We start from the raw sequence: 20,533 nt of genomic DNA, 5'->3' as shown, positions 1-20,533 counted from the left end.
TGTTCTGAGACAAATGTAATTTTCCTAATTCCCTCTTTGTGGCACCTGACCACACAACTGAACAGTGCGACAATACTAGGGCCTGTAGGACCTGCCTTGTTGATAGTGTTGTTAAGAAGGTAGAGCAGCTCTTTACTATGGACAGACTTCTCCCCATCTTAGCTACTGTTGTATCAATATGTTTTGACCGTGACAGTTTACAATCCAGGGTTACTCCAAGCAGTTTAGTCACCTCAACAATTTCCACATTATTTATTACAAGACTTAGTTGAGGTTTAGGGTTTAATGAATGATTTGTCCCAAATACAATGCTTTTAGTTTGAAATATTTAGGATTAATTTATTCCTTGCCACCCACTCAAACTAATTGGAACTCTTTGTTAAGTGTTGCAGTAATTTCAGTTGCTGTAGTAGCTGACGTGTATAGTGTTGAGTCATCCGCATACATAGACACTCTGGCTTTACTCAAAGCCAGTGGCATGTCATTAGTAAAGACTTAATAAAGTAAGGGGCCTAGACAGCTGCCCTGGGGAATTCCTGATTCTACCTGGATTATGTTGGAGAGGCTTCCATTAAAGAACACCCTCTGTGTTCTGTTAGACCGGTAACTCTGTATCCACAATATTCCAGGTGGAGTAAAGCCATAACACATATGTTTTTCCAGCAGCAGACTATGATAGATAATGTCAAAAGCCGCACTGAAGTCTAACAAAACAGCTCCCACAATCTTTTTATTATCAATTTCTCTCAGCCAATCATCAGTCATTTGTGTAAGTGCTGTGCTTGTTGAATGTCCTTCCCTATAAGCATGCTGGAAGTTTGTTGTTAATTTGTTTACTGTAAAATAGCATTGTATCTGGTCAAACACAATTTTTTCCCTAAAGTTTACTAAGGGTTGGTAACAGGCTAATTGGTCGGCTATTTGAGCCAGTAAAGGGGGCTTTACTATTTTTAGGTAGCGGAATTACTTTTGCTTCCCTCCGAGTGGCGCAGCGGTCTAAGGCAATGCATCTCAGTGCTTGAGGCATCACTACAGACCCCCTGGTTCGATTCCAGGCTGTATCACAACCTTGAGCTCCGAGATAGGACATTGTTTTTGCACCAGGAACGCTCACATTTCTTACCATGGAGCTGCCCAAAATCACAGCTGGCGAGAAGGACGAGGAAATCCGCCATCTCACACGCTTCACAGGATGCAGGCCTCCGACAGATGGAGAAGCCAGAGCAGGGACGGAAGGTTGCCGACTTCGAAATCGAGGGGAATAGGCACGGCGGCCACAGACACAGGCACCCCCAGCGACAAAGGTGCAGGAAGATCAGGCTCCAGGACGGCGAAACTATTTGTTGTTTGTATCCGCTCCGGGCCTCTCGTTGGGAGTGTAGACTGCTTTGCGGGAGGCCGCTGTCTTCGGGTTCCACGGCTCGTGACATGCGACCATCGTCGATTGCCTTTCTCCTCATGCTGTGCTCCTTCGACGGCGCTATCAGATGGAGGAGCTCCGGGCAACACCGGCCAGTTGGATAACGACAAACGACAAGGCGGAGATGCATCCAACAAGGGCGAACGCCGTCCAGCCACCGGCGTAGAAAATGTAAACATTCGACTCTGCGTTTTCCCCAGTTTCTTACGTAGGCTGGCGACCTGCGACCTGCGTGATCAAGGAAGCCACCTCAAGCCTATAATCCTCAGTAAGTAAACAATTGCCGCATTTGAACTCAGAGTGATCCGGTTTGTCCCGAAACAAAGCGTAATAGATACAGCTCCTACAGCGCTGGAACCGTTCATTTAGTTCTCCAGACAAAGAGGACTCCATTGGAAAACTCATCTGGTACTAACTTCATTAGCTTGATGGCTAGCAGCTTAGTGTCTCTGTCAAGCAGGCTTCAACCTGTCTCTTAAGCGGGATTCAGGGATAAGAAATAGCGGTCCTAGCTGTTAAAAACGATCTGCGTCGTGGAATCCACGCAAAAACAAGTTCTGTATTCGTATTTATGAATAGCGTTGTTGTTTTAATCAAAAACAACAAACCGAGTGTTTTCCAGCATACAATGTTCAGCTGCGCACTCTGATGAAGTATGTGGATTGTAGCTTGTTTTTGGTCAACAACCTAGCGTATGAGCAACAACCTAGCGTACGAGCAACAACCTAGCGTACGAGCAACAACCTAGCGTACGAGCAACAACCTAGCGTACGAGCAACAACCTAGCGTACGAGCAACAACCTAGCGTACGAGCAACCACCTAGCGTACAAACAACCACCTAGCGTACAAACAACCACCTAGCGTACAAACAACCACCTAGCGTACAAACAACCACCTAGCGTACAAACAACCACCTAGCGTACAAACAACCACCTAGCGTACAAACAACCACCTAGCGTACAAACAACAACCTAGGGTATGCTCTGTAACACTCTTTGTATGTACATAGTCAATGGTAGGCTTCGAGAAGACTCCTATGGTAGGTACACCTATAGCCCATCCCTTGGCAGTAGTACTGTACAGTAGACTACTTTATCACTACCTCAACCCAGAGTCTCTCAGAGCGTTCACATTCAGCCCACTGACACCCCTATCAGATCACAGAAAAATCACAGTCTACTTGAACAGAGCAATACTCAATCATGAGGCATCAAAGCCAAAGGACCTGAATATTATTAAGATATGCTATAGCTGGAAGGAAAGTAGTGTGGAAACCTACCAAAAAACAATTAGGCAACAACAAATTCAATCCCTTTTAGACAACTTCCTGGACAAAACATTTCACTGTAATAGTGAAGGTGTAAACTTGGCAGTAGAAAACCTAAACAGTATATTTGACCTCTCAGCTTCCCTATCAGATCTAACAAATTCAAGCAGACAACCTAAGAAAATTAACAACAATGACAAATGGTTTAATGAAGAACGCAAAAACCTAAGAAAGAAATTGAGAAACCTATCCAACCAAAAACATAGACTCAGAACCTGAGCCTACTCCTTCACTATGGGGAATCACTAAAACAATACAGAAATACACTACGGAAAAAGAAGGAACAGCATGTCAGAAATCAGCTCAATGTAACTGAAAAATCCATAGACTCTAACCACTTCTGGGAAAAGTGGAAAACACCAAACAAACAATAACATGAAGAGTTTATCTATCCAAAACGGAGATGTATGGGTAAACCACTTCTCCAATCTTTTTGGCCCTATAACAAAGAACAAATAGCAAAAACATATACATGATCAAACACAAATCTTGGAATCAACTATTAAAGACTACCAGAACCCACTGGATTCTCCAATTACATTGAATGAACTACAGGACAAAATACAAACCCTCCAACCCAAAAAGGCCTGTGGTGTTGATGGTATCCTCAATGAAATGATAAAAGACCACAAATTCCAATTGGCTATATTTAAACTCCTTATCATCATCCTTAGCTCTGGCATCTTCCCCAATATTTGGAACCAAGGACTAATCACCCCAATCCACAAAAGTGGAGACAAATTTGACCCCAATAACTACCGTGGGATTTGCTTCAACAGCAACCTTGGGAAAGTCCTCTGCATTATCATTAACAGCAGACTCGTACATTTCCTCACTGAAAATAATGTACTGAGCAAATGTCAAATTGGCTTTTTACCAAATTACCGTACGACAGATCACGTATTCACCCTGCACACCCTAATTGACAAACAAACAAACCAAAACAAAGGCAAAGTCCTCTCATTCTTTGTTGATTTCAAAAAAGCTTTTGACTCAATTTGGGACAAACACCAAATTGAGACTGCATGCAGAGCAGAATTAGGCCTATACCCGCTAATTATCAAAATGCAGAAAAGAGCCGTTAAATTCTACAACCACCTAAAAGGAAGCGATTCCCAAACCTTCCATAACAAAGCCATCACCTACAGAGAGATGAACTTGGAGAAGAGTCCCCTAAGCAAGCTGGTCCTGGGGCTCTGTTCACAAATACAAACAGACCCCACAGAGCCCCAGAACAGCAACACAATTAGACCCAACCAAATCATGAGAAAACAAAAAGATAATCACTTGACACATTGGAAAGAATTAACAAAAAAACAGAGCAAACTAGAATGCTATTTGGCCCTAAACAGAGAGTACACAGTTGCAGAATACCTGACCACTGTGACTGACACAAAATTAAGGAAATCTTGGACTATGTACAGTGTGCCATCACAGCTGCAAGATTTGTGACCTGTTGCCACAAGAAAAGGGCAACCAGTGAAGAACAAACACCATTGTAAATACAACCCATATTTATGTTTATTTATTTTCCCAGTTGTACTTTAACTATTTGCACATCGTTACAACACTGTATATAGACATAATACGACATTTGAAACGTCTTTAATATTTTGGAACTTCTGAGTGTAATGTTTACTGTTCATTTTTGTTTATTACCTACTTCACTTGCTTTGGCAATGTAAACATATGTTTCCCAAGCCAATAAAGCCCTTCGAATTGAAATTGAATTGAAAGTGGCTCGACACAGCAACAGGCCCCAGCGAAACAGGTACAGGGGCAGGCAGACACTTTCATGAGGATAACGTACTTCACTGTTTGACCAAATCATGGTTTTAGCCTTGTTAAAAATAGGACACTTTGAGTGAGGAGAACATGTAGAATGTGCAGCTCGCACCGATGCGACCAATTAAAAATGTAACTCGCACAGCCAATTCAAAGGGTCGCAAAATGCTACTAAATGGTCGCAGTCTGGAGACCGACGCTCGCTTTGTGACTGACAGGCGCAGACTACAGACTTTTCTGAGTAGCGAATTGAAATGTTTAAAAGGAGAAGCCTAGTTAATTTATGAAGTGGAAAAAGTAGCCGCCGAAAATAAGTCTGTTACCGGCTGTTTAGCCGACAGCCGGCGCTTAGGGAAAACACTGCTGAAGGTTGGGAGTTGAGTAACGCTCACCTTCTTCAGACGGAAGATCTCCTCTCTGCCGATGTTGTCCTCCGCCTGTTTCAGTCCCAGCAGCTCTTTGGCTGACAGAGCCGACTCATCCACCACCGGCCCCTGGTCCTCCTCACCTAGACACCGCCTCCAGTTACGGTTCCTACGATTCCTGCCCCCTGGAGGCACACAAACTACGTTACCCAGAGACCTCCTTCCCACTGGAGAGACAAACTATGTTACCTAGAGTCCTTCACACACTTTTGACTCCACGGCCGTGTTCGACACCATTAAATCTGTGACGTTTCATGGGTAAATTGTGACTGACTGATCTACAAATAAGATTGAGTAGTTCATTACGATGCAAGGTGATGCGTCTCGACTCGCCTTTAAAGTTGAATGCGCCCCATGCCTACTGAAGATGAGACTTTGTCTGGGTGTTGGTTGGCTGAGCTGAGAGGTCTCTTGCCATTTGCTCCCTGTCCTTCCTGACTACATTACCCAGAGTCGTCGACACCCCTACCTGTCTACATGCCAGGAGGTGTACTACATTACCCAGAGTCGTCGACACCCCTACCTGTCTACATGCCAGGAGGTGTACTACATTACCCAGAGTCGTCGACACCCCTACCTGTCTACATGCCAGGAGGTGTACTACATTACCCAGAGTCGTCGACACCCCTACCTGTCTACATGCCAGGAGGTGTACTACATTACCCAGAGTCGTCGACACCCCTACCTGTCTACATGCCAGGAGGTGTACTACATTACCCAGAGTCGTCGACACCCCTACCTGTCTACATGCCAGGAGGTGTACTACATTACCCAGAGTCGTCGACACCCCTACCTGTCTACATGCCAGGAGGTGTACTACATTACCCAGAGTCGTCGACACCCCTACCTGTCTACATGCCAGGAGGTGTTGGTTTACCTGAGTGAACTGTGTTGTCAACGTTGTCTCTCCTCTGCTCCCTGTCCTCTCCCCGAGAAGTTCTCCTCCAGAACTGTGAAGGGCGCGCTCTCCAGTTCTCCTCCCGGCCCTCGGCCTGCTGGCTCTCTGGGTACCTGCAAATAATGTTAGCATGGCATCTTAGCGTGACATGTTTTTTCCTATGGGAAATTCTAACTGTTCAGTCTTAGCGTTGGTACCTGGCTCTCTGGAAGTCCTCCCTCTGAGAGGGGCTGTGGCCTTCCTTGAATCCCCCTCCAGGGGAGCTGCTCAGTGACTCCATCCCTCCCTTCTTGGCGCTGGCGCGGTGGATCCCTCCCTGGCCTCCCCTCTTCCCCTGGCCACGCCTCTCCGGCTTGGGGCTGTATCCTCTCCCTGCATCCTGGTTCCTCCAGGTCTCAGCTTCGTCTGCCACAGGGCCCCTCTTCCTGTCTTCCCGCTTGGGGTAGCGTGGCCTGCCTCCTGACTCTTCCATGGTGTTTCTACTAGGCCTGTTGTGTGACAATGAGAGAGAGATGTCATCCATTAGGGGTGGCAGGTAGCTTAGTGGTTAAGAGCGTTGTGCCAGTAACCGAAAGGTCGCTGGTTCTAATTCCCGAGCCGACTAGGTGAAAAATATGTCGATGTGCCCTTCAGCAAGACACTTAACCCTAATTGTTCATGTAAGTCGCTCTGGATAAGAGCGTCTGCTAAATGACTAAAATGTAGTTACTACTACCTCTGGGGAATGTAGTGGCCACTAGCTCTGGCCCAGGGTGTTGTCCTTAACGAAGCCCTGGACAAGAGCTACGAGCTCATAAAGGGGCCCCTATAATGACCGTTCATTCGTTTGGCTTACTTCTACATCTGTTAGCTAGCTAGCTACTTCCTCAAAACCTAAGCGAGTTCATTAGCTATCATGCCAAACTAGTTACCTAGCTAGCTATGAAGACTCACTCAGGAACGGAGACGGATAAACAGTTTACTGAAAAGTTGTGTTTCTTCCATTACTTCAGGAAGTCCTCTCTAAACAACCCACTTCAATCCCCATGATATTTAGCGCTAGTCTACCAAACCCCACATAGAACATGGAGAGTTTACGGACATTACAGGCGACTGCTGACTGACTGATCTACAAACAACCTTGCATCATAAATAACTAGTCATTATTATTTGCAGATCAGTCAGTCACAATTTACCCATGATACATCACAGTTTTGATCCACTCGAACACAGCAAAATACTTATTCCTAAAACATAACAAACGAGTTAATTAACTATCATGCCAAACTGCTAGCTAACTATTAAGGCCCAACTGTTTACTAACAAATTGTCAGCACGTGTGGTTGACTATTTTGTTACTGATCACATTAACTAAGCCATGCGTTACATTTTAAAACAACTTGACTGGCAAGTAGTTTTTTTCTGAGCGCTAGCTATCCAACGTTAGCTGTTAGCATGTTGTCACAAGGTTACTGGCTAACTATGCTAGCCACCACGACGTGACATTCAGCTACCTTGCTAACGTTACTGACTTGTCGCTTAGCTAAGGACTATGTGCTGGCATGTGTTGGATCTATTCTGTACAACTGGCTAACTTGACTACAAAACCAGTAACTAACTGTCTGATTTCACCATCTGACCTTTCTGTTGTCGAATGAAACCGCTAACACCAGCTACTGTGTTTGCTAGCTGGCTACACTAGCCTGATAGCTATTCATGTTACCTGTCCATTGGGGTGCACTGCCTTGCTAATACACAAACGTACATGGTGACCATTATAGGCAGATATTTAAAAAAAAAAATACCTTGAGTGTTTGTATGGGCAGCATACTACTGTGTTTATTCGTTATCGTATCGTTAGCTTGCTAGCTAGCCACAAGAACCTTCCGTACCAAATTCAATTTTCTACGCACGCGCGAGAGTTTTCAGGGGGCGCGAAACGTGTTGTCTGATGACGTTGAAATACACGTTTCACGTGTTTCTCTTTTCTTTGTGTGCTTTCTGCCCTCTACTGGTGAAAAGAGTGAATGACATGGAAAGATATTTTAATTTAGAGGTGATGCTGCCAAGTCATAAAATAAAGAAAAGGGGCCCTTTGGGATCCATCAGAGAACTGAAGTCATATGGAGAGATTTGGTTACAAATCAAGGTTTTCGTTATTAGTGGAATTAGGAGATCTAATAAAGATTAATCAGCCTGGATGTAAAACCATGTTATACATTTAGGGCTGGTTTCCCGGACTCAAATTAAGCAGGGGCGGTAGGTAGACTGGCAGTTAGGGGCGTTGGGCCAGTAACCGCAAAGTTTCTGGATCGAATCTCTGAGCCGACAAGGTACAAATCTGTCGTTCTGCCCTTGAGCAAGGCAATTAACCCTAATTGCTCCAGGGTCTCCGTCAATAATGGCTGATCCCTGGCCGTGACCCCACTCTCCGAGGGTCTCAGGGGGAGTGCGATATGCAAAAAACACATTTCCATTTCCTGTACAGGTTACCCACTTGTACACACAGTGAAACAGGACTATATATAAGCAGTCAATCATTTAAATCCGCTATTCAGTTAAGCACTTTAGACCTCATGTTAGCTCATTCAGTACAAATAGTTCATAGGTCAGTATGATCACAGTTAACATGAGCTTTGTCCTAAATAGTACCCTAGTACCCACTTTCCTATATAGTGCACTACTTTTGACCAGAACCCTATGGGCCCTGGTCTAAAGTAGTGCACTATATAGGGAATAGGGTGCCATTCTCTGGTCTAAAGTAGTGCACTATATAGGGAATAGGGTGCCATTCTCTGGTCCAAAGTAATGTACTATATAGGGAATAGGGTGCCATTCTCTGGTCTAAAGTAGTGCACTATATAGGGAATAGGGTGCCATTCTCTGGTCTAATGTAGTACACTATATAGGGAATAGGGTGCCATTCTCTGGTCTAAAGAAGTGCACTATATAGGGAATAGGGTACCATTCTCTGGTCTAAAGTAGTGCACTATATAGGGAATAGGGTGCCATTCTCTGGTCTAAAGTAGTGCACTATATAGGGAATAGGGTGCCATTCTCTGGTCTAAAGTAGTGCACTATATAGGGAATAGGGTACCATTCTCTTGTCTAAAGTAGTGCACTATATAGGGAATAGGGTGCCATTTGGGACAAACACATGGATATTCACCTGGTCAAATAGCATCTGATATCAACCACCTCAGCTACAATAACTAGACCAACAATCAAAGATCACCTACTGTACCTAGTGTGCTAAAAATAACTCTGACTACTAGGTTCAATAATTTATATCTCTGTTTGTCTCAAGGAATAGTGCTGCTCCTGTCTATTACAGGGTGGAAGTAGACATGGTTCTAAAAAAGATGCTGACAGTGCTGTTATTAGATGGTTGGTTGAAATAATCAACATGGAGGATGACAAGTCATGTCATATATTTTCTTCTGTTTCTCAGTTATGGTGTAAAAAATAATAATACAATATCTACCTTCATTCAGTTTACTTGGGAATATTGATCAACTTAATTGAATTCGATGTTCACAAATAAATTATTTTGTAACGTTTGTCAGAATTCAACCCCTTCGCTGAAATGAAGTATAGGTCATTATCAGCTCATTGTGTAGCAACTAATAATTTGAGGACACCTGACCAGACACCATCCGTAGACTAGGCTTCTGTGACGTATCAATGGAACTAGCCAAGGACCAAGTAGCTATTTTTTCCATTCACTTGAACAGTGATTTTTTTTTGGTAGACATTTAGAAAGTTTGCATAGAAAATAGATGTGACAATAGCCTGCTACGGTGCGTTTCCATTCAACTGTCTTTACTAATATTTGCCATATTCTAATAATCCTCATTGCCAACGTATCGCCACGGTCCATCCCATGGTGAGACTTGGAAGCTAGGAAAAACAATAGCCTAAATCAGACTTTATTGCGATAAACAAAAGTGTTGTGTCTTGACTCTTCAGATTAATTTAAGGCTGATTTAGGAACGGAGACGGATAAATAGTTTTAAATGGCTAGCTAGCTACTTCCTCAAAACCTAAGCGAGTTCATTAGCTATCATGCCAAACTAGTTACCTAGCTAGCTATGAAGACTCACTCAGGAACGGAGACGGATAAACAGTTTACTGAAAAGTTGTGTTTCTTCCATTACTTCAGGAAGTCCTCTCTAAACAACCCACTTCAATCCCCATGATATTTAGCGCTAGTCTACCAAACCCCACATAGAACATGGAGAGTTTACGGACATTACAGGCGACTGCTGACTGACTGATCTACAAACAACCTTGCATCATAAATAACTAGTCATTATTATTTGCAGATCAGTCAGTCACAATTTACCCATGATACATCACAGTTTTGATCCACTCGAACACAGCAAAATACTTATTCCCAACACATAACAAAAAGGTCACTGTAAAAGTAAGCTACCGGTGTGTAGGTAAAACTTTACTACACTGACCATACTGTATTTTCTTACTGTATTTTCTTAGTGAATGGCAATTTCACCATTCCCACCAGTTCTCTTAGCTACAGATTGTTACACCAGATAATGTGATTTGTGTCTGGAATAAAGCCCTTTTGTGGGTAAAAAATTCATTCTGATTGGCTGGGCCTAGTTCCCCAGTGGGTGGGCCTGGCTCCCATGGCTCCACCCCTGCCCAGTCATGTGAAATCCATAAATTAGGGCCTGAACCTGGACGTTCTGCGGGACCACGTTGTCAAAAATATGAATAGTAAAGTAAAGTACAGATACCCAAAAAACTACTTAAGTAGTACTATAAAGTATTTTTACTCAAGGACTTTTCACCACTGATTTGTTCCTGTACACTTCCAATCATTGTGCTAATGTTAGTTAATGCTAGTTAATGCTAGTTAATGCTAGTTAATGCTAGTTAATGCTAGTTAATGCTAGTTAGCAACTTCTTTCAAACTGTGTAACGAGACATAAGAATGGCATCCATGAGTTCATCAGCCAAAACCTCCCTTTAATGCTTCAGTAATGCTTCAGTAATGCTTCAGTAATACTTCAGTAATACTTCAGTAATGCTTCAGTAATGCTTCAGTAATGCTTCAGTAATACTTCAGTAATGCTTCAGTAATGCTTCAATAATGCTTCAGTAATGCTTCAGTAATACTTCAGTAATGCTTCAGTAATACTTCAGTAATGCTTCAGTAATGCTTCAGTAATGCTTCAGTAATACTTCAGTAATGCTTCAGTAATACTTCAGTAATGCTTCAGTAATGCTTCAGTAATGCTTCAGTAATGCTTCAGTAATACTTCAGTAATGCTTCAGTAATACTTCAGTAATGCTTCAGTAATACTTCAGTAATGCTTCAGTAATGCTTCAGTAATGCTTCGGTAAATCTTCAGTAATGCTTCAGTAAAGGTCACACTGTTCTATAGTTTCAGGTCTGCTGAATTTGTAATGAAGGTTGCTTAAGTATTCATGTTTGGAGGATAAAGTGTCTGCTTCCGTGCCCCAGTCCTCCGTTCTCAGGCAACGACCCTATGATGACTTACACCTTCACCCTGAAGGTCATCGAGAAGATGGACTTCCCCAAGAAGATCACCAAGAAACCATACTGTGCAGGTAGGTACAACCAGAGATACATCCTCATTATAAAACAGGACTACAGGACATAGTACTGAACATCCATGACGAATGGCACTGGTAGAGCATGGCGCCAGGGTTGTGGGTTCGATTCCCACAGGGGGCCAGTATGAAAATGTATGCACTCACTAACTGTAAGTCGCTCTGGATAAGAGCGTCTGCTAAATGACTAAAATGTAAAATGTAATATAATGCACTACTTTTGACCAGGGCCCACCAGACTATAACCTCATACCACCAGCAAGAGAACATCTTTCATCTGCTTTGTAATTACTGAGAAGAAGAGCTCATTTACCGCTGCCCCTCTCTCTCTCTCTCTCTCTCTCTCTCTCTCTCTCTCTCTCTCTCTCTCTCTCTCTCTCCCTCTCCCTCTCTCTGTCTCTCTCTCTCCCTCTCGCTCGCTCGCTCTCTCTCTCTCTCTCTCCCTCCGTCTCTCCCTCTCGCGCTCTCTCCGTCTCTCTCTCTCTCCCTCTCTCCCTCTCTCTCTCTCTCTCTCTCTCTCTCTCTCTCTCTCTCTCTCTCTCTCTCTTCTCTCTCTCTCTCTCTCTCTCCCTCCCTCTCTCTCTCTCTCTCTCTCTCTCTCTCTCTCTCTCTCTCTCGCTCGCTCGCTCGCTCGCTCCCTCTCTCTCTCTCTCTCTCTCTCTCTCTCTCCATCTCTCCGTCTCTCCCTCGCTCTCTCTCTCGCTCTCTCTCTCTCTCCCTCTCTGTCTCTCTCTCTCTCTCCCTCTCTCTATCGGTCTCTCTCTCAATTCTATTTCAATTTAAGGGCTTTATTTATTGCCAAAGCAAGTGAAGTAGATAGTTAACAAAAATTAACAGTAAACATTACACTCACACAAGTTCCAAAGGAATAGAGACTCTCTCTCTCGCTCTCTCTCTCTCAATTCAATTCAATTTCAATTTAAGGGCTTTATTGGCATGGGAAACGTGTGTTAACATTGCCAAAGCAAGTGAAGTAGATAGTAAACAAAAGTGAAATAAACAATAAATATTAACAGTAAACATTACACTCAGAAGTTTCAAAAGAATAAAGACATTTCAAATGTCATAGTATGTATATATACAGTGTTGTAACAATGTGCAAATAGTTAAAGTACAAATGGGAAAATAAATAAACATAAATATGGGTTGTATTTACAATGGTGTTTGTTCTTCACTGGTTGCCCTTTTCTTGTGGCAACAGGTCACAAATCTTGCAGCTGTGATGGCACACTGTGGTTTTTCACCCAGTAGATAAGGGAGTTTATCAAAATTGGGTTTGTTTTCGAATTCTTTGGGGATCGCTGTAATCTGAGGGAAATATGTGTCTCTAATATGGTCATACATTTGGCAGGAGGTTAGGAAGTGCAGCTCAGTTTCCACCTCATTTTGTGGGCAGTGTGCACATAGCCTGTCTTCTCTTGAGAGCCAGGTCTGCCTACGGCGGCCTTTCTCAATAGCAAGGCTATGCTCACTGAGTCTGTACATAGTCAAAGCTTTCCTTAAGTTTGTGTCAGTCACAGTGGTCAGGTATTCTGCCACTGTGTACTCTCTGTTTAGGGCCAAATAGCATTCTAGTTTGCTCTGTTTTTTTGTTTGTTCTTTCCAATGTGTCAAGTAATTCTCTTTTTGTTTTCTCATGATTTGGTTGGGTCTAGTTGTGTTGTTGTTGTTGTTGTCCTGGGGCTCTCTCTCTCTCTCTCTCTCTCTCTCTCTCTCTCTCTCTCTCTCTCAATTCAATTCAATTTCAATTTAAGGGCTTTATTGGCATGGGAAACGTGTGTTAACATTGCCAAAGCAAGTGAAGTAGATAGTAAACAAAAGTGAAATAAACAATAAATATTAACAGTAAACATTACACTCAGAAGTTTCAAAAGAATAAAGACATTTCAAATGTCATATTATGTATATATACAGTGTTGTAACAATGTGCAAATAGTTAAAGTACAAATGGGAAAATAAATAAACATAAATATGGGTTGTATTTACAATGGTGTTTGTTCTTCACTGGTTGCCCTTTTCTTGTGGCAACAGGTCACAAATCTTGCAGCTGTGATGGCACACTGTGGTTTTTCACCTAGTAGATAAGGGAGTTGATCAAATTTGGGTTTGTTTTCGAATTCTTTGTGGATCGCTGTAATCTGAGGGAAATATGTGTCTCTAATATGGTCATACATTTGGCAGGAGGTTAGGAAGTGCAGCTCAGTTTCCACCTCATTTTGTGGGCAGTGTGCACATAGCCTGTCTTCTCTTGAGAGCCAGGTCTGCCTACGGCGGCCTTTCTCAATAGCAAGGCTATGCTCACTGAGTCTGTACATAGTCAAAGCTTTCCTTAAGTTTGGGTCAGTCACAGTGGTCAGGAATTCTGCCACTGTGTACTCTCTGTTTAGGGCCAAATAGCATTCTAGTTTGCTCTGTTTTTTTGTTTGTTCTTTCCAATGTGTCAAGTAATTCTCTTTTTGTTTTCTCATGATTTGGTTGGGTCTAATTGTGTTGTTGTTGTTGTCCTGGGGCTGTGTGGGGTCTGTTTGTGTTTGTGAACAGAGGCCCAGGACAAGCTTACTTAGGGGACTCTTCTCCAAGTTCATCTCTCTGTAGGTGATGGCTTTGTTATGGAAGGTTTGGGAATCGCTTCCTTTTAAGTGGTTATAGAATTTAACGGCTCTTTTCTGGATTTTGATAATTAGCGGGTATTGGCCTAATTCTGCTCTGCATGCATTATTTGGTGTTTTACGTTGTACACGGAGGATGTTTTTGCAGAATTCTGCATGCAGAGTCTCAATTTGGTGTTTGTCCCATTTTGTGAATTCTTGGTTGGTGAGCGGACCCCAGACCTCAGAACCATAAAGGGCAATGGGTTCTATAACTGATTCAAGTATTTTTAGCCAGATCCTAATTGGTATGTCAAATTGTATGTTCCTTTTGATGGCATAGAAAGCCCTTCTTGCCTTGTCTCTCAGATCGTTCACAGCTTTGTGGAAGTTACCTGTGGCGCTGATGTTTAGGCCGAGGTATGTATAGTTTTTTGTGTGCTCTAGGACAACGGTGTCTAGATGGAATTTGTATTTGTGGTCCTGGCAACTGGACCTTTTTTGGAACACCATTATTTTTGTCTTACTGAGATTTACTGTCAGGGCCCAGGTCTGACAGAATCTGTGCAGAAGATCTAGGTGCTGCTGTAGGCCCTCCTTGGTTGGTGACAGAAGCACCAGATCATCAGCAAACAGAAGACATTTGACTTCAGATTCTAGTAGGGTGAGGCCGGGTGCTGCAGACTGTTCTAGTGCCCTCGCCAATTCGTTGATATATATGTTGAAGAGGGTGGGGCTTAAACTGCATCCCTGTCTCACCCCACGGCCCTGTGGAAAGAAATGTGTGTGTTTTCTGCCAATTTTAACCGCACACTTGTTGTTTGTGTACATGGATTTTATAATGTCGTATGTTTTTCCCCCAACCCCACTTTCCATCAATTTGTATAGCAGACCCTCATGCCAAATTGAGTCAAAAGCTTTTTTGAAATCAACAAAGCATGAGAAGACTTTGCCTTTGTTTTGGTTTGTTTGTTTGTCAATTAGGGTGTGCAGGGTGAATACGTGGTCTGTCGTACGGTAATTTGGTAAAAAGCCAATTTGACATTTGCTCAGTACATTGTTTTCACTGAGGAAATGAACTAGTCTGCTGTTAATGATAATGCAGAGGATTTTCCCAAGGTTGCTGTTGACGCATATCCCACGGTAGTTATTGGGGTCAAATTTGTCTCCACTTTTGTGGATTGGGGTGATCAGTCCTTGGTTCCAAATATTGGGGAAGATGCCAGAGCTAAGGATGATGTTAAAGAGTTTAAGCATAGCTAATTGAAATTTGTGGTCTGTATATTTTATCATTTCATTGAGGATACCATCAACACCACAGGACTTTTTGGGTTGGAGGGTTTGTATTTTGTCCTGTAGTTCATTCAATGTAATTGGAGAATCCAGTGGGTTCTGGTAGTCTTTAATAGTTGATTCTAAGATTTGCATTTGATCATGTATATTTTTTTGCTGTTTGTTCTCTGTTATAGGGCCAAAAAGATTGGAGAAGTGGTTTACCCATACATCTCCGTTTTGGATAGATAGCTCTTCGTGTTGTTGTTTGTTTAGTGTTTTCCAATTTTCCCAGAAGTGGTTAGAGTCTATGGATTCTTCAATTACATTGAGCTGATTTCTGACATGCTGTTCCTTCTTTTTCCGTAGTGTATTTCTGTATTGTTTTAGTGATTCACCATAGTGAAGGCGTAGGCTCAGGTTTTCTGGGTCTCTATGTTTTTGGTTGGATAGGTTTCTCAATTTCTTTCTTTGGTTTTTGCATTCTTCATCAAACCATTTATCACTGTTATTACTTTTCTTTGGTTTTCTGTTAGAGATTTTTAGATTTGATAGGGAAGCTGAGAGGTCAAATATACTGTTTAGGTTTTCTACTGCCAAGTTTACATCTTCACTATTACAGTGGAACGTTTTGTCCAGGAAGTTGTCTAGAATGGATTGAATTTGTTGTTTCCTAATAGTTTTTTGGTAGGTTTCAACACTACTTTCCTTCCATCTATAGCATTTCTTAATATTATTCAGTTCCTTTGGCTTTGATGCCTCATGATTGAGTATTGCTCTGTTCAAGTAGACTGTGATTTTGCTGTGGTCTGATAGGGGTGTCAGTGGGCTGACTGTGAACGCTCTGAGAGACTCTGGGTTGAGGTCAGTGATAAAGTAGTCTACAGTACTACTGCCAAGAGATGAGCTATAGGTGTACCTACCATAGGAGTCCCCTCGAAGCCTACCATTGACTATGTACATACCCAGTGTGCGACAGAGCTGCAGGAGTCGTGACCCGTTCTTGTTGGTTATGTTGTCGTAGTTGTGCCTAGGGGGGCATATGGGGGAGGGAATGCTGTCACCTCCAGGTAGGTGTTTGTCCCCCTGTGTGCTGAGGGTGTCAGGTTCTTGTCCAGTTCTGGCATTTAGGTCGCCACAGACTAGTACATGTCCCTGGGTCTGGAAATGATTGATTTCCCCCTCCAGGATGGAGAAACTGTCTTCATCTCTTTGTGGGAGTGGGGGGCTTGGGGTGGGTAGGAGGGGCATAGGTCTGATCTGAGGGGGCCTAAATGGGGTGTGGGCATGGTTGACTTGGGGGGGAGTTAATTGGTGGGGGTGTAGATGTGGTTGATGGTGCTGTGGTCTGGATGTAGGTCCTCTCTGCGGGGGTCCTCTATGTGTAGGTCCTGGGGGGGGTCCCGCAGGTCTGGGAGAGTGTCTCGCTGGTCTGGGCGGGGTGTCTGTTGATCTGTTGCTCCTGTGTGAGGTGTTGGGTCTGCGGTTGAGGGCGATATCCTTTAGGGTCCGGGCAAAGGTGGGCACTGCTGCCTTGTATAGGTGGACCTGGTCATAAAGGCTGTTAAAATCCAGGGTGGAGTGGTGGGCCAGGTAGACATTTGGTTTTGATGCACAGTCACGGGAAATACTTGCGTTTATCCGCTGTATGGTAGCAGGGTGGAAGTCTTTTCGTGGTAACATGGTTGAGATAACCACTTGTGCGTTTGGGAAAGTAGAAGAAGCTTTTTCTATCACTCCCTTGAGTGATGTGGCCACCCTTTCCTGCTGTGTTCTCAGGTCGTTTGTGCCTGTGTGTATTATTATGTGGCTGGGTGATCCTAGTCGTTCCTCAGACAGAAGGTCTAGGGCGCGCTGGGTGTTTGGACACCAGAGTTTAGACACTGTGTGTTTTGGAAAAAGTTTATTTTCTTGTATGTATTTCCCGTTTGAGTCCATAAGGAGTACAATCTGTGGCTTGTGTATGTCCTCAGTGGGTGTGGGGGGGTCGTCATGAGGACTATCAGGGTGTCTGACTGGGGGGTTGCTCAGAGGGGTTGGGATCCCCTGGGCTTGGGGTTCTTAATTTGTTTGTCTGTGTGTGATGTCGAGGCTATGGTCAGGGTCTAGGGTGTACTGTTCTGCTGCGGTGTCGAGACTTTGGCCAGGATCTGAGGTGGGCTGTTCTGCTGGCTTCTCTGCGGGGGTGGCCAGCTCTCTAATGGGTTGTTCTATGTCACCCGTCATCGTTCTCACCTTCTCCTCCAGCACTCTGATCCTCTCCTCTAGTGCTCTGTTCTTCTCCTGCTCTTTCTCCTGTTGATGTTGTCTCACCACAGTCCAGAGTGCAGACATGTCTCTCTCTACCTGCAGCTCTCCAGGTCTAGTTAAGGGGGTGTTGTTGTGCGTGACTGTTGTCTGGGTCTGTGCTGACTGGAGTGTGTTCACCTGCTGTTCCAGCTCCACCTGCCGTACCTCCAGCTGGGTGAATTTATCCTTCATTTCAATGAGGGAGTAGTACTCTGTGCTGGGAAGTTGACTTTCTGCTTGGGGTTGCTCTGTGGGGCTATTTAATGAAGAGGTCTGGTCTGACCCGCTCGGGGTAAGGGTATCTTTCTCAAGGGAGAGCTTCTCCTGCTGAGCTATTTCTTTGATTAGGTGAAAGTCCAGCTGGAACTGTTTGGTGTTGCCTTGAACTAAAATGGTTCCAGATTTATAGAGATTAATATTAGACGACTCAGAGTCCTCGTTGTCCAGTATCCTGAGTTTCCACCCGTCGCTAACACCCCCCCTCTTGACAGAGGGGTAGTGTGCTAGTATAGCACTGTGCCATGCCAAGGGATGGTCTGTGTGGAAGATAAGGTTGCTTATGTTCCCATTTTTATACAAATCAGCAAAAAGTGTCTCCTGCTTCCCCAAAAGAAGTTTCAATTTGTACTCTTTTCGTGTCTTGTCGTTTTTTACATTCAGAGGGTACTGTATTTTAATGACCTCTGAACAGTGGGGGGGTGCTTCTAAGGCTTCTCCATTTGGTTGGGGTAGACTGTACGACTCTCCTGCCATTGTTGGGCTCAGGGGCTTTGACACCTCTCACTTCACACGTCAGTGCTAATTGAAATTGTATCTCTTTGTAAAAGCAAGCTTAAGCGTGGTAGCCTTAGCATTCAGTCCTTATAAAATAAAATATAACATTGTAATGTATTTTTCTTCTTGGTTTTTGAAAGTGAAAAATAGCTTCATACTAAACATTACTCACTCTGTTCCAGGTTGGTTGGTGTTTCAGGTTTCTGTTTGTTTTCCAGAGCATTTGCTGTATAGCTTGGGAATAGTCATCCTTGGTAGTAGAAAGCCTTGCAGGTAATTCCAGGTAATTCCGTCCAAAATCAGGTTGTAGGTTTGGAGTTTTGGTTTGGAATGAAGGTTATGTTGTGGAGGGTAGCATCCTGTATATGTCCCTGCCAAAAAATCCTACTTTATCTAACTCTAAATCTATATTTTTTGTTAAAAATGCAGGAGCAATGTCTTTGCTCTCTCTCTCTCTCTCTCTATCTCTCTCTCTCTCTCTCTCTCTCTCTCCCTCTCCCTCTCTCTGTCAATTTCAATTCAATTCAATTTAAGGGCTTTATTGGCATGGGAAACGTGTGTTAACATTGCCAAAGCAAGTGAAGTAGATAGTAAACAAAAGTGAAATAAACAATAAATATTAACAGTAAACATTACACTCAGAAGTTTCAAAAGAATAAAGACATTTCAAATGTCATATTATGTATATATACAGTGTTGTAACAATGTGCAAATAGTTAAAGTACAAATGGGAAAATAAATAAACATAAATATGGGTTGTATTTACAATGGTGTTTGTTCTTCACTGGTTGCCCTTTTCTTGTGGCAACAGGTCACAAATCTTGCAGCTGTGATGGCACACTGTGGTATTTCACCCAGTAGATAAGGGAGTTTATCAAAATTGGGTTTGTTTTCGAATTCTTTGTGGATCGCTGTAATCTGAGGGAAATATGTGTCTCTAATATGGTCATACATTTGGCAGGAGGTTAGGAAGTGCAGCTCAGTTTCCACCTCATTTTGTGGGCAGTGTGCACATAGCCTGTCTCTCTTGAGAGCCAGGTCTGCCTACGGCGGCCTTTCTCAATAGCAAGGCTATGCTCACTGAGTCTGTACATAGTCAAAGCTTTCCTTAAGTTTGGGTCAGTCACAGTGGTCAAGTATTCTGCCACTGTGTACTCTCTGTTTAGGGCCAAATAGCATTCTAGTTTGCTCTGTTTTTTTGTTTGTTCTTTCAATGTGTCAAGTAATTCTCTTTTTGTTTTCTCATGATTTGGTTGGGTCTAGTTGTGTTGTTGTTGTTGTTGTCCTGGGGCTGTGTGGGGTCTGTTTGTGTTTGTGAACAGAGCCCCAGGACAAGCTTACTTAGGGGACTCTTCTCCAAGTTCATCTCTCTGTAGGTGATGGCTTTGTTATGGAAGGTTTGGGAATCGCTTCCTTTTAAGTGGTTATAGAATTTAACGGCTCTTTTCTGGATTTTGATAATTAGCGGGTATTGGCCTAATTCTGCTCTGCATGCATTATTTGGTGTTTTACGTTGTACACGGAGGATGTTTTTGCAGAATTCTGCATGCAGAGTCTCAATTTGGTGTTTGTCCCATTTTGTGAATTCTTGGTTGGTGAGCGGACCCCAGACCTCAGAACCATAAAGGGCAATGGGTTCTATAACTGATTCAAGTATTTTTAGCCAGATCCTAATTGGTATGTCAAATTTTATGTTCCTTTTGATGGCATAGAAGGTCCTTCTTGCCTTGTCTCTCAGATCGTTCACAGCTTTGTGGAAGTTACCTGTGGCGCTGATGTTTAGGCCGAGGTATGTATAGTTTTTTGTGTGCTCTAGGGCAACGGTGTCTAGATGGAATTTGTATTTGTGGTCCTGGCAACTGGACCTTTTTTGGAACACCATTATTTTTGTCTTACTGAGATTTACTGTCAGGGCCCAGGTCTGACAGAATCTGTGCAGAAGATCTAGGTGCTGCTGTAGGCCCTCCTTGGTTGGTGACAGAAGCACCAGATCGTCAGCAAACAGAAGACATTTGACTTCAGATTCTAGTAGGGTGAGGCCGGTGCCTCTGTCTCTCTCTCTCCCTCTCGCTCTCTCGCTCTCTCTCTCTCTCTCTCTCTCGCTCCCTCTCTCTCTCTCCCTCTCTCCCTCTCTCCCTCTCTCCCTCTCTCCCTCTCTCTCCCTCTCCCTCTCT

The 20,533-nt window shown here is 43.4% G+C and overlaps 1 pseudogene across 1 annotated transcript in view; it reads right to left on the bottom strand.

Moving 5' to 3' along the window:
* LOC311144422 (terminal uridylyltransferase 7-like) overlaps positions 1–7,736 on the bottom strand; it is a 49,990-nt pseudogene extending 42,254 nt beyond the window's left edge. Inside the window, exons 1-4 of the transcript in view lie at positions 7,641–7,736; positions 6,054–6,344; positions 5,836–5,969; positions 4,926–5,083 (exon numbers count right to left, since the gene is read on the bottom strand). The product of the transcript in view is annotated as a terminal uridylyltransferase 7-like (transcript). The remainder of the gene's footprint in view (positions 1–4,925; positions 5,084–5,835; positions 5,970–6,053; positions 6,345–7,640) is intronic.
* Positions 7,737–20,533: the final 12,797 nt, after the last annotated feature.

The sequence above is a fragment of the Coregonus lavaretus genome (genome assembly GCF_964263955.1).
Source record: "Coregonus lavaretus genome assembly, chromosome: 17".
NCBI lineage: Eukaryota > Metazoa > Chordata > Actinopteri > Salmoniformes > Salmonidae > Coregonus > Coregonus lavaretus.
This window is presented reverse-complemented; position numbering and strand designations above follow the sequence as displayed.